General features: G+C 31.8%; 1 protein-coding gene and 1 pseudogene across 6 annotated transcripts in view; one reads left to right on the top strand and one right to left on the bottom strand.

The window, feature by feature from the left end:
• Positions 1 to 13,225, top strand: part of LOC145277605 (TOX high mobility group box family member 3-like) — a 730,818-nt gene that overhangs the window by 498,355 nt on the left and 219,238 nt on the right. The gene's annotated exons all lie outside the window — the stretch shown is intronic.
• Positions 12,448 to 12,609, bottom strand: LOC145278472 (U2 spliceosomal RNA; annotated as a pseudogene).

Genomic DNA, 13,225 nt, shown 5'->3' on the forward strand with positions numbered 1-13,225 from the left:
CCATTTTTTAAGCAAATACTTTTTTTTATTGTGTAAAATAATCTCAGTATCTGTTGTTTTTTAATCAATAAAAAACATCTGTACACATCTGGATGAAAAACTCAAAAAAGAATCTAGCATTCAAAATTTAATGAAAACAAAAGGATTAATTAATGATAATCTTTCTATTAACCCTTTGTGACCTTGTTGAACTAATTTATTCAATCGTAAATAAATGAATATAACAGCATAAATAAATTGGGAATTGATTCAAACACACCTTGTACGTATTAGTTCAGATTACAACTATCCATTGCTTACATTCAGTATGCCACCATCTGTCTCAGAGAATGGAGGATTTTGTTTGTTGTCATAAACACACGTTTTTCAAGCAATAAGGCTAATAATCAAGGTCAGTTTATGAAATGCAAAATTTTTCAGTGATAGTTTAACTATTGAACTTCATAATGAAAGATCGTTATAGTGAAAAAAGTCTTAAGATCATAGCATCATTATCCTTTAAACTTACTAAACTTAACAATAAATGTTTTTTTAATCATATACATCGTAATTCAGGTCACAAAGGGTTAAATTATTGAAATCACATTACACGTACGAAGTCATAACAATATCCTTGTCTTTTTTATAATGCAAAAACAATGACTGAATTTGAGAGTTAGAATGTTATTCACAAGATCAATACGTAATCTGAGAAGAAGGTAATGTTTTATTTCATATGTATGAAAATGTAAAATGTGCAAAAGTTCTTTGAAAAGCATATTGAATCTGCATGTCAGTATTTACAAACTGTAAACGTTATATTAATCATTTCGTTCTGTTTTGTACATGATCACATGAGTGGTTACAAAATAATTCAGTCAGTAAATTTTATCAAGGAAACACGTATGAAGTTGTCATTAATAAAAACAAAAGTTAGTCTAGTTTAACTCCTACTTAAGTAAAATAAAATATAGTAAAAATGATAGACTTACAATAATAATTGAGTAATCGGGATTAGTTAGTCTGTGAATGACACTAAAGGCAGCTTATATCATTTCATGAAGACAACATTTTAATTAGGGTTTGAAATCAAATTGTTTTTACATACTATGATAAACAAGTAACTTTCAGAAATGTATAGGTTAATATTTATGCTATATAATATAAATGCTTATCTGAAATTAAACACAGAGCAATGTGGACATTTTTTTAATTAATATTATTGCCTATAATAGATACACACAAACGCACACATATTGAGAACACAATATGAGTTGAATTCGTAGTCCCACACGTGTGTGATACCAAAGTGTTCGGAATTGATTTTGACGCTTCCCTTCATTTTTGATGAAATGAGATACGTACTACTTTGGAGTGAGAAGCCTTTTTGGAGTTGTCTACATTACAGTCATGCTTACTGCTCACGATATGGATCAAATTGATCAGTGAATGCCTGTGAAGACTATAAGAAATAGTAACAACTAGAAACCCGGCCGGTGCTGCCCGGTCGTAAAATATGCATAAATATTATATTTTAATTCATATGGAAACTGAAACATATGCATGCGAGTATTATATTGTTTCTAAACAGTTTACTTGTAAGTAAAAAAAAAAAAATACTTGAGCTGAGATCGAAACCAAAACCTAAATACAGTGAGCCAAGTACGATAACCATTAGGTTAGCTTGACAGGTGTGTTTTCAAATCTACTTATTCTTAACATAAGGAATCTGTCGTGTAAACGATTCACGCATGACAGATAAGAATCTGGTGACCCACACGTACCAATTTTTTTTTAATTTTGACCTCTTCGCAGTCCATGATTCCAGATGAAAATCGATTAAAGTTTTCTACATGTCTGAATACCCTATATACCAAATTTCAAGTTTGTAGATCAAAGATTCGTTGAGAATATAGGTTGAGAATTATCCTCACGCACACACATTAATGACAAAATTATTGATAAAAGCGAGCATGAAAAAAAAATGTTTAAATCATCCCCATCATTTCACTTGTGGAATTTCCCAGTCTTTCTCCAAGCACAGTCCAACTTATATCTTCTTAATAATAAACTTTCGTCTTTTAATGACTACTAAGTAATATATACTTAGTATACTCATTCTATCAAAAATACCCAGTCTCCTCTACTATTCACCCATGATTTGGAGAGGGATATAAAAGTACAAAATGAACGCAACGTTGACTGTACTTGAACTCTGCATGCCAATACCACAGTCGGTTTCATTTAGTATTATTAAACACCCAATTAATTATAATTAAAAAAAAGCAATGCAGCTTTAAAATGTCTTTCTTTACTACCTACATTTGTATCCTCACAAAGTAAACTTACCTGCTATATACTAGAGAGCTCTTCTAAGAAAACTGATAAAAAATATTACATTTTTCGAGCAGATCAATCAAGCATTGACAAAAAAAAAAAAAAAATTATAAAAAATATGAAATTTATTCATATTCAAACAGTCAATTATTTACATCATTAGTTTCTTTGATATTCTTTGGTAGAATCTATTTTGTGAGTGCGATTGAAGGTAAAAAATGAAAATGTACTGCTCAGTGTAGGGATTGAACTCGCATCCTTCAAATTATGAGCTCGTTGTGTTTAATATATTCCTCCTCTCTCTTTCTGTCGACTTTCTTCCCACCACGTCTCGTCCCATTCGCTAATCATTGTCACTTGTTACATCATTTTCGCTAACAATGGGATAAGCACACAAAAACAAGTACACATCTCATTACTTTTATTGATGAAGAAGTTAGGGGGTCAGGTCAGGCTTACCGAATATTGTACCACTCTCCATCCTTCTCAGCGGATCAAATGAATTACTATTTAAAAAATTCTATCGATTATTTCTTCGGTGTTTGTTCAAGATATATCGATTGTTTGGCTTCGTTAACGGTAACAAAATAAATTCCATGTTTCAAAGAAAAATATACATGATAAAATAACTTCAAATATAGGGTATTTATTTCGTCCAAATTTGAAGATTTTTGAGTCTAATACAGTAAGAATAGCGGATGAACAACTACTTTATGTTATTTTGAATATAAAGATGTTTTTATGTAAATATCATATTTACAATTTGCTTTTGTTCTATATTTTTATAATCATTGCGTACTAGCATCGGATCTATTTCAATTTCTTTATAAAAAATATCATGCTGTGCAGAAAGGGCATTAGCTATATTAGCCATATGTGAAACTCCTTTATTATAATCGGCATGAGGTTAAATCCATCCGATATTGTTATCAAAACCAGTTAACACAAAACTAAATGTTAAAGAAAAGTAAAATAATAAATCTATTTGAACAGTTTGTTTCGTTTATTAGTTATAGTATGACGTGTATATATATATATAGTCATCCACATACAGTACTGTTTCGCTGTTTCACAGCTCATCAGTGCGGCTAGACAGGCAACTGCCTCAAGCCAGGATATATATATATATATATATATATATATATATATATATATATATATATATATATATATATAAACTCATAGAATGTTCCTATAAGTATACGGCATAATCATGTTGACACACCGGTTCTCGTTGGATCACCGAAGTTAAGTAACGTTGAGCCTGGTCAATACCATATGGGTGACCAATTTCATTATTTCCAGGCAGTGTATGTAGGAATTCGTCAACACCTCTCTGCAAGAGTTGCAAAAACTTGACGTTATCTCCCCTAACGGGGATATACATGCGACTGGGGGCCGCTTGTGAATTTTATGCTCCCATGAAACTTCTTCCTTTGGAGGAAGCCAGTTCAACCCGTCTACGATGAGTCTGCTTCAGTGCAGTAATTTTCCTATTAGTAATCCGACTTTGTTCATTCTATTCATCATTTTCAATCCTCTCATAATATTCTTCATTCAACTTGCAATCCATCCATCTCATTAAACTGTATTCTCGAATGGCTTTTGGCCCTGTTAAGTGGTTACTCTCTCTCTCTCTTACACACACTCTCTCTCTCTCTTTTTCTCTCTCTCTCTCAACACGACGGTTATAGGTTCGATCCACATGGGAAAAGAGGTATCTCTAGCCACACTGATGAGTTGTGATACGACGAAGCAGTACTGTATGTGGATGACTATATATATATATATATATATATATATATATATATGAATACACGGATCAAATTATCTTTTTATATATTATCAAATAGACCTCAATGAAGTTATTCTTTTGACATTATTTCTAACTCAAAGTAATCGAAAGGTATTCTGCTTAATTTAATTTATTTTCTTTTAATAGTATTTTGACATATTCGTTGTAGTATTTTATGTGATTACATGTTTTATATCAAGTAATCGATCAGAAATAATTATATATATATATATATATATATATATATATATATATATATATATATATATATATAAATTGCTTATAGGCGGGACACATTCACACGAGAAGTGATCACACAATTTTACTAATAAATATCCCCACACCTTTTTTATTGCGTTTTGATTGTATATTTTGGTATCCTCGATGTCGATCCAAATTATACTTGTTTAGTTCAGCGAATGAAACAATATATAGATACTAACTAGTAGGGAGACCCGACGTTGCCCAGGATTGAATGATCATCAACGAATGTTTCACACTCCCATATTTTTATTGTCATCGAAATTGTTGAAATCACCCATTTTTCAATACCAATCGATTGATTGCCTGCTCTAGTTGGGAACCCATCACGGTGCACCAGGAGGAAGCTTCACATTCCTCTCCGTCTACATTGCACAGTAGAGAACCTATTGTGGATTTTATAAAATTATTCACACGCACACGCACACACACACATATATATATATATATATATATATATATATATAAAATTGCTTGAATTAAAGGTTAAAATGCAAGAGTCAACTAACATGGTCCAATTGTGCTCTAAACAGAAACATTCATTTCGAATGCGCTCCTGCCATATCCAAGAACCTACTGTTGACTTTATATGCCGAGCGTTTCTGCTTGTGGGATAATAGAACCTCTCAAATGCACTTGTGACTTTAGGTTGTATAAGATGTTAACTTTGTTCAAAATCGCCTATTCCTTCTTTCATTAGCTATGTTTGCGATTATCGATACTTATCAAAGGCATTCCGATACAAAACCTATCTAAGAACATTACCAAATACATAAAGTACATTAGTGTGAAATTTAAAATCGATCCAGTAGTTTCGGGGTTCATAAGAAACGAACTCACACACATAGACAAAGTTCCTTTTATATAATATTAGTAATACTAAATTTTTATATTAATAATATGATACTACCACTTTTCGTGTGTATGTGTTTCTCGACTCTACGTGACTTTTATTATTTACTATTATTCGATTATAGAATTAAAAGAAAAAAAGAATGCAATACTGTAAAATCCCAAGAATAAGTATTTTAAAAATCATATTTAAAAAATTAATAATTTTATTATTAAATTAAAAACTGGAATAGTTTCGTTTTTTTTTTCTTCCATAAACAAGTCAGTCGTTATAAACTTTCGTTAATAATTTTTAAAAATGAATGAATTACTTTGTGAACCTTCAAAATTTGAGTGAATTAAAAAGTTATTTAATCTAAAAAAAAAAAAAAAAAAAAAAAGAAAAAATAGCATATCCCCGTGTATTCAAAAAGATTGAAAATTTCGGAAATTATTTAGATCAAGAAATTTTATAAATGGAAATAGTTACATTATCAGAATTTTAGTTTTATAAGAATTCCGTTAAAGTAGTATTTTATTTATTAAACGAGATCAGAACAGGTGAAATTTAATTTTTAAAATCCTATTTAAAAAAAAAAAAAAAAAAAAAAAGTAGTAATAATTTTGTAGAAGAAGAAGAAGAAACGGCGGAAAATGAAAAGTAAAAACAAAAACTAAACAAAAAAACACCCGGGTAACGCCGGATAGGTACGGCTTATAGATCATCATCATCATGTTGTATTATCTCCAACACAAAAACGGTTACTGCTTGTTACTTTCTCGATCGCACATGCGCCGGTCTTTGTATATATTCTTTGAAGTAGAGTAAATGCAATCGAAAGTGTGTTACATAAAAATGCGATTGATTTTTGCTTCTGGGCCGCACAATTGCAATTGCTACCGCCACCACTGCTGCTGCTGCGTATTGGAATAAAAGAAAGAAATTGCTTCCTTCTTTTTCGGTTATTTCTTTTTTCTTTTCTTTTCTTTTCTTTTTATTAACTTGCTGTGGAGAGAAATCACAGGTGCGCATTGTTTGGTGGTAAGAAACTAAAAGTAGACATGGATGTAGTTTTCGGGAGAGGAAAGGTAGCTACTCTATTGCGTTGCGTACAGTTTCTTTCGTTAAGGAAACATTATTCTTGGAGACCTTCGGTAGTCTGTTTTTTTTTTTTGTTTTTTTTTTTTTTTTTTTTGCTTTGTTTTGTTTTCTAAGAAGGGGGGATATTGTGATTAGTGGGGCTACCCAGTGTTGACCGGGGTAAAAGATTAACCTATTTCTATTAAAATTTCTATCTCTCTATTTTTATCTCCCCAATCCACTCTTTTTACCTCCGCTCAGCCCATCTTTCCCTAGCTAGCCCTCCCCCCACATCCTTTATATAATTGATTTCTCGGAGAATGAATCGGCATTTTCTTTCCAATTAATTATTGCATAATAACACTGAAAAACTGATTCTTCCTGTCAAATCCTGGCCCAGTTGACACTCCAAACAAATGATTATTTTTTTATATAAATTTTAAATATTCATACGGGGCAATGCTGATTAAGAAAATATCAACTTTGTGGGTGTCTGTTTTGTAGGTTTTTTTTATATGATTTTAGCTGGGCATATAAACGTACATACACGTAGACAACTGAATAGAAGGTTTACATAGGTTGCTGTTTGGATCTGACTTTGAAAATTTGACAAGATAAAATTATGTTAGTTTTTTTTTTTTTAGTTTTTTTTTTTTTTTTTTTTCAAATAAATTTTTCTGGTTGATGTTGATCTAAAATAATTCTATTTAATATGTTTTTAAAATTCTGGATAAATTCTATTGTTTTCACTAGAAAGCGACCACACACACACATATATATATCGTGCCTTCCTTCAGTCTTGACATACTATACATACACACTGTAAGGGTGCCTGCGCTTAAAATTAGTGTGGCAAGAGTTGCGTAGTCTCCAACCACGCCTCTCCTGAGTCAACATTGTTGCATACCAGTGGCAAGTTGAGGTACAGGACGACTGGAAACAATGCCGAGATGAGCAGAGAGCACATAACAGCGCCTAGAATTCCCAAATGGTCATCTATCTGGTACTAGCCAGGCTCAACGTTGCTTAACTTCGGTGATCTGGCGAGAACCGGTGTGTCAATGTGATCATACCGCATTATATATAATCACACCATTCTGTATGCGTTTAGCCTCGTAAAACAAGTTATTCAGAGATTTATTTTTAAAAATGAATACAATGAAATAACAGCATAAAAATATTAGCTAAATTTAGAATTTCATAGTAAAATTGCACCTCACTCTAAAAAAGGCCTTAATAAAAATAAATATCTGGATTTAGTCATATTGATTTCAAATAAAATAATTTAAAATGCACTAAATCGTAGTATCGATCATAATTGGAGCACTAGGGACGATCTTGAATTTCAATGAATTTGCTAATGGGTCAAAAGTAAACGGGGGGGGTGATATATTGGAACCAACCAGATGTCAACACTATTGGACTTCAAGCTAAATTACTAAGAAAAAGATTGCCGTATTTTTGAAGAGAAAAATTGATTTACAAAAGTCAATCTAAGCAAAGTGCAACGAACCATGCAGAAAAGACCGAAGATATTGCATCTATACATCGTTTGAATGTTTGTCTAAAACAACTTTAAACCTTAATATGGTAGACAAGGTTACAAATTCCTTGACCATAGTGTCTGCGTTTGGAGTCGAGTGTAGATATCGTATTAATAGGTATGATTGACTGGGTTTGACCCTGGATTCACATATCCAATATCTGATTGATGAGTTTTATATGAAATGGGGGGAGGGGGGCGATTTGAGTTCAAACGTTAGTGAGGAAACTAATAAGAGTAAGATCTTGCTAGATAGGAGTGTTTAGATGACTCATACTGTTTGCTAAGGATAACCATTAGCAACTCTCAACTAATGAACATGAATATCCATGGTTCAGTGTAACAGAAAATATATTTGAAGTAAAACATGTTTTCCGGTATATTTTGGCTCACGATGGGAAAAATATCTGGAGAACATCGTTAGATGTGCGGTCGGGGGAAGTGAGGCACCATCCACTTTTTGGTATATAAACAGAAGAGGTGTATTTCATATCGATTATTTCTTCAATATAACTTAAGTGCTCCTGTGCAGTTCTAGGAGATTCATCTCCCCTACTAATTGCTTAAAGTGCTCCTACAGAGGAATTTTGACGGGGCTACCAAGGTGGTTTTTGCAGGCCATGGCGCTGTAACTCTGTGGCGCTAACGTTTCAATTCCATTTTTTTAACTCTTGTGTACCATTATCTCGCTGTGGGAGAGATAAGCAGACTTAACAGTGAGATACAGAAATCTGGTGATGCCCCAGGGTCATTCCTTGATTTTATGCTCCAAAGACTCGAGTATAAGTTCTAGTACTGAGAAAGATAATATGATTGGATTTTCTGAGCCGTCAACTCCCTCTCTCTCTCTCTATAACAATAAAATATAGTTCGTTTGGATTAGTATCATATTTTTAAGTTTTCAGCCATGTCCTATGTACATTTTTCGAATCTCAATCATCTTGGACGACTATTTTTCTTAGGACGAAATTTTGAAATCAGTGAAATGAGTATTTAAAAAAAACAAAAAACAAATGTTCATGTTTTGTTTGTTTAACATTAAATGCAGTTTTTTTTTTCATGTTTTAAATATTTTAGAGACACATTTTATTTGCAAATGCTGGTGAAGTAAAAATAAATAAATAAATAAAGAGAGAGAAAATTACAATTTTTAAACAAAAATACTTTTTACAGGAATTATTTAATAATTTCCTTTCATTGTCTGCCGATTCAATGTTCCAAGGAAACTAAAGCAAACCAGTAAAGCATGCAGTCCACAGGGGACATGTGACCCTTTTCCAAACAGTCTTGTGGTCCGCATAAAATATACTGTATTTCGTCATTTTACAGTTAAAATTGCAGAGTTTTTTTTTTAACCAGTTAATGTGTGTCGTTTACTGAAAAAAAAAAAAAATCATACTTTTTTTTTTATTCCGAACGTTTTTTACACTTCAGAATGATATTGATTACATTTTATCGATTTCAAAATTTGTTACGGTTGCATACAAATCTTTGCCGTTTAAAATTTCGCTTGTTTTTTCTTCTTTTGAATTACTTTTCGTTTATTTCATGAATCTTGCAAAATCATTATCGTGCATAATTGTATGTTTTTTGATAACAAAAATATTTTGCAATCATTTTTTTATCAAACGACTTCAATAACTCACATGCAGCACACATAACGATCCAAATGGATCCACATGACCCTTAAGGGACTCTGAATTTGATTATCAAAATGTCTGAAAAGCCATTAAATCTCATCTATTCAGTCTTACTCTCCAAATCCCCGAAGACGTATAAAACTTAAAATCTGAAGAGAATTTTAAATTTCTCCATAAAGTGCAAGTAACCTCAATGACAACCTCAAAATAAACAGAGGTTCAAATCCACTCGGATATATTTACGCCTATTTTACGCGCTGTTGCTGTTGAAAAAGGTATGAACCCCTGTTATCCCTCCAGTCATGGGTAAAGTAGTAGCTCCTGTTTTTTAATCATTCGAAATGGGTTAAGGTGCTGTATTGTGGAAAAAATTAAGCAAGATTCTTGAACCCACAGTAAGAAAACTTTCTATAAACGTAAGTTTTTTTATATGAAAGTTTCGCATCTTATATAGATTAAAATCAATATTATAATACTAAACTTTATTTCTAGAATCCTTACGCTAATTTTGATAAAAATCAATTACATGATTTAAATTATAGAAAATATATGAAAAAAATTAACGCTTAAGGTTGAACCTCTTAAAAAGCATTTGGATTCAAGGAATCTTGGTCAATTGGTGTCTCATGGTTATGCATAAAATTTAATGCACATCTGAAATATTTGAATTTTCAAATAGGGAGGGGGCGCTATATTATATCCGTAGAAACTCTTTAAAATGCTCCAAAGAACCCGAAAATTTCAGAATATTTATTAATGTTTAATGCCTATTGTTAAACTTTCATAAAAATTAGTTATTTGAATTTTTACCAAGTGTTCACTTCCGTTTTATCCCGTTGCATGAGATTAAATTGGAACAAATATAACCCACATTTTGGACCGCTTGCTCCTAACAGCTCGAAACGTTATGAATATAAAAACCAAGACGACAATAGTTGTTCAAATAATCCAAAATATTAATATATCGCTACACATTCATGATCATGTTTCGGTCAGTCACAAATAACTAGAGACCTCTACAGACAATATTGCTTATACAAAGTTTAGTCCGTTTAGTTTAATGAATTATAAACTAAACTTTTATATAAGCAATATCGCCTGAAGAAGTCTCTAGTTACTTGTAACTGGCTGGCCGAAACATGCTCGTGAATGTGTAGCAACATATTAATGCTTATGTAAAACAAATAAAAAGTATATCTTGCCCTACTTCGGTATTGAACACTCGTGTATTAACCTCGTTAAAACTTTATTGGTTGTTTTACCTCTTAAAAATATGAACTTTGAATTATTGTATTGGAAATTTAATTTAGACTATTTGAACGATACATCTTTGCAATTGACAATTAATGTTTATTAAAAAATATTCCTTTACTCTTTAGCAAAGCTTTCGTGTTTTTCTTTATTCGGACGAGATTATTTAGAAACATTTTATTTTTTAACAACACGTTTGTCCGAAAATCAATATGCCTTTTTCAAGTGTATATCGTCTCTGGGTTTAATAGTACGGCGTTCTCTTTAAGAATATATATATATATATATATATATATATATATATATATATATATATATATATATATATATATATAATTTTTTTTTTTTTTTTTTTTTTTTTTTTTTAAGAAAAAAAATTCCGAGCCCATAAAAATGTCTATGCAATTTTGTTGTTTTATTAATTTTATTTTTATGAAACTTTCAATTACGGGGAGCGAAAAAAGGTATAATTAGGGGGTGAGGGGGCTTCGTTGTCAAGATCAATCAATGCACATCAGAATGATATCATACAAATGTACGTTTTATATTGAAAATATGTGCACTTTTATATTTTTTCATGAATTTATTCGAAATCTTCTATAAAAAAAAATCAAGTTTTCTTCATGTTCGTGTGTTTATATTCTCAGGCAACGTAAACATTTTTTTTTTTTTTTTTTTTTCATGAATTGAGCATTACTCATAATACGGATTTTAAAGATATTTTGTTTTTCCTTGTGTTTTTTTTTTTTTTCTTTTTTTCTGTCCATATATAATTTTTAGTATAAGTATGGTGGGGGTGCATGGTTAAATCTCATGAAAACTTAAAAATATGAATAGTAATAATGTTAATGAAAACAGAACAGAACGATAATGTTATTGTTTGTTTGTTTTTTTAAAGAAAAATTATTTAATTATAATTATTAATCCCCTTTCAGAATACTTAACGATTAGCATTGCCTGGGAAATATAAACTAAAACGCAATGAACTAGCGTTTATACAACGTTCATGACTTCCGCTCGTTCGAACACTCTGGATTGTCTAATGTCTGCGCTCGAATTATGCGTTTATTAGTTGTTAATTTCTTTCATTCCCGTGGCAATTGGTTGGTGGCCCTGGCCCGGGGGTAAAGGTTTAGTAAATAGTCAAAGGTGGCTTCGCGGTTGGGTTTGAATCTCGCGACCGGCAAGAATTGTCACCTCCTACAATGATAATTGTGTAAGCGTGAAACACTAGTGTCTGTAGGTACAAATAATAATTGTTTATATATATATATATATATATATATATATATATATATATATATATATATATATATATATATATATATATATATGAGAGAGAGAGAGAGAGAGAATCAACCCGAAAACGATAATGCAATTTCTGTATAAAAAATCTTAAGTATTGAGAGCTCAATGCGAAGCAGAGCATGCATAAGAATTAAAAGAAGAAACACGATTTGGTTGAGATCAGGCTAAATTTGTGTTGTGTTTTGTTTTTACCACTTTTTAGACTTGGGAACCTTTATGTCGAAACATTGTAAGGAGGACAAGAACAGAATTTATGCCCCCATCCCTCTGAGCACTGCTGAAATCATCTTCCTCGTCCTGCGAGGAGTCGGTTGTATCTTGGATTCTGTAATGAAATAATTTCCAATCCTAACTATAGCGTATGTCCCCTAACAACTTGTTCCTATTTACTTGCCTCCCCACGAGGGCAGAGTTAGACACATGGTCGGTTTTTAATGTGGAGAAAATCCAGCTCCACAAAAAATAAAAATTGCTCGGTCATGAAGGATTTCTCCCTCCATTGACCGAGCACAGAAAAGGTGAACTGTAGTATCAGAACAGATACTACACTTTGTTCCTAGCCAAAAGGGCCAGGACTTGTTATAAAAACTACAAAGCTTCAAAAAAGAATAAATAAATATCAACGATTTGCATCCCAACCACGAAAACAATATTTGTATACATTCTTCATTATTTTCCAATTGGATGGTTTGACGTGAATTTGCTACGTGTAAACAAAACGTATGCAATTGAAAAAACAAAGAAAAAAAAAACGTTTTATCCCCCCCCCTCCTTCAAACAACAAGCACATGTTTCTTATTCATTTTCGTCTATGGCCTTTTATAAGCAATCGGCCACTTAATCGTACACACACAACGTCTTGTGCTGTAAGATTTCTTAAATAGATATTAACAATTTGTTATTTTTCATATAAAAACTTATTGCAAAGGGGTAAAAATTAAAGGGGTGAAAAGCCATTCGGGAAAATTCGGATACTTCCGACTTTTTGGAAATTTTGATCATAGGTATTAAGACATCAACATATGCGCGCGCACACACACACACACGCACTCACACACACACACACAAACATTATGGAACAATGGAAACGGCATTTAACCGGCTTCCTCCAAAATTCACAAGCGGTCCTCAGTCGTATGTATATCCCCTTTAGGGGAGATGGCGACGTTAGGTTTTTGCAACTCTTTCAGGGAGATATC

Source organism: Euprymna scolopes, chromosome 6, assembly GCF_053919585.1.
Source record: "Euprymna scolopes isolate OS-2025 chromosome 6, ASM5391958v1, whole genome shotgun sequence".
Classification (NCBI taxonomy): Eukaryota; Metazoa; Mollusca; class Cephalopoda; order Sepiida; family Sepiolidae; genus Euprymna; species Euprymna scolopes.